The following is a 2,135-nucleotide window of genomic DNA, read 5'->3' on the forward strand; positions in this document are numbered from 1 at the left end:
GGCTGAGCTGGGGGCCCGCAGCGGGGCGCACTCTGTGGCGGGGTCCCTGTGAGGAGGGGAGAGGAGGGGAGAGGATGTGCTGGTCACAAGGGCTGCTCCAGGCCTGCCTCCCAGCTCCCCGCCCGGCCCGACTCGTTGTGTGGGTCACCCCTGCTCTGAGGGGCTTTCCAGACGCCCCCAGGCGTGCTCTGACCCTCGCCCACTCCATGCTCTCTCAGCAGTTCCCCTCCACGTTCCTTCGGGTGGCGGTGGGCTCCATTCTCTCGTAGCCACCTGCCAGCAAATCTGTACCAACCCCCCTCCCTCCTCCCCCCCCCCCCACCTTCAGCCTTGAGCTCATCAAGGGCACAGAACCCCCGTCTGTAGGGTCATCTTGGGAAGCTACACAGAGGGGAGGGGTGTCTGGGAACTGCCCATGATACACGCGGTTCCCACTCATTGAAGTGTTGGTCTCCCCCTGGCCACCCCAGTCTGGAGACTTCTCACAGTACCCCTGGAAGGGTGAGATGTCCAAGGTGGGGTTCCTGCGAGAACCGGGGGTGACCTGTGCTGAGCCTGAGACCAGGCCACCAGGCCCCCTGACCAAGTCCCCGAGCCCAAACAGAAAAAGCAAGGCCCACCCAGGGCAGCTCAGATGTGGCTCCAGACAGGCCCACGTGGGCTCACTCACCCAGATTCACACAGAAGTGAGCATTTTTAGCTACACAAAACCTCACTTTCCCCGAGAACCCAGAGCCTCTGAGGGGCAAGATGACATGGGTAGGGCCTGCCCTGGATGGATGGAGGGAGGGCGGGACGTTTCCTGCCAGGGAAAGGTGGGCCCAGGTGTGGGCTCAACCCCGGACACTGCTGAGGGCCACCCAGCCTGGGTGTCCCATCCCCACCCCCACTGCCAAGGCCCGAGCTGCCAAGCGGGTGGCTGGTTTTAAAAAAGAAGAAAGCGGAGGGGAGGGTGTGTTGAAGGGGAAGAAAGGGAAGTTATTTAATACTAAACAGGTGTCTGGAGCCCTAAATTCTGCCGCTTTCTTCTAATAATGAAGTATTCATGAGGAGAAGTCTTTTTTCACTACTTTCTTAAGATACTAATTTCACAACAAGCTCCTTGTTACCGAGCAATTATTCCAATCTTGTATTTCCCCGAGACGGCTGCAGCCCCCTGTCTGTCCTGGACTCTCGGTAAATGAAAGACAATCACGTCCCCACCTTTCATTATGCTCTATTTTACTTTCAGCAAAGGTACCCTGAAAGAAATGATTTACTCTGAAAGGGACTTTTATTCAGTTTCAAAACCAATTTTCTCCTATTACTGTCTCAGAAAAAAAAAAGAGGGAGAGAGAGATGGGGGGGTGGGATGGGGGAGGGTTGGTGGGTCTAATGCCTCCCCTCCCCAGCTCCCCAGTCGCCAGCCTTAACGCAGCAACGCGATAAAAGCTTCAGTATCCGCTTCCTGGCTTTGATTTCTGGTAATTTTAAAATATGCCATTACAATCAGGCAGAAATTACACAGTTGAAGAAGGGAATGAAGTGGGGCTTACTGCAGGGACGAAAGCCCTTGACTGCGGAAGGAGGCGCCGCTCCCCAGGGACTCGGGACGTGAGCAAGCTGGCAGCGGGGCGCGCCGGGGGCCCCTGGGGACACACCACACTCCTGGGGGCAGCCAGGCCCCCTCGGACACGCCACCCACCGTGCTGGGCATCCGCACACACCCGGAGGCACGTGCCACATCCATTTTCCTGCAGGTGGGCACACCCCGACGCACCCTCGCCTACCCCAAGTGACACGCCCCTCTGGCACCTCTAAGCACACATGGGCCGTCCACGGAAACAAACACACTATCGTTAGCCTGCCTGGAAGGTGAGAGGCCTGGGGGCACCCTGGCAGCCCGGCCTCGGGTCCCCAATCTAGTCCAGAGCACCAGCCACCTCTCGCTGCTCTGACAGAGACTTAGGGGGACAGAGGGGAGAGGCCAGCCAGCTTCAGGGCCCCAGCAAGCCCTCTCTGTTCAAAGACAAAACCCAGAGGGAGACGGTGCCCTCCCCGGGGCCCTCAGCAGCCAGGTAGGTGAGCCTGGCCCCCTGCACTGGGCTGCACGGCTGCCCTCAGGCTGGCGCAGCGCGGGACCGCGAAGGAGAGAG

This window comes from Capricornis sumatraensis, chromosome 17 (genome assembly GCF_032405125.1).
Source record: "Capricornis sumatraensis isolate serow.1 chromosome 17, serow.2, whole genome shotgun sequence".
Lineage (NCBI taxonomy): Eukaryota > Metazoa > Chordata > Mammalia > Artiodactyla > Bovidae > Capricornis > Capricornis sumatraensis.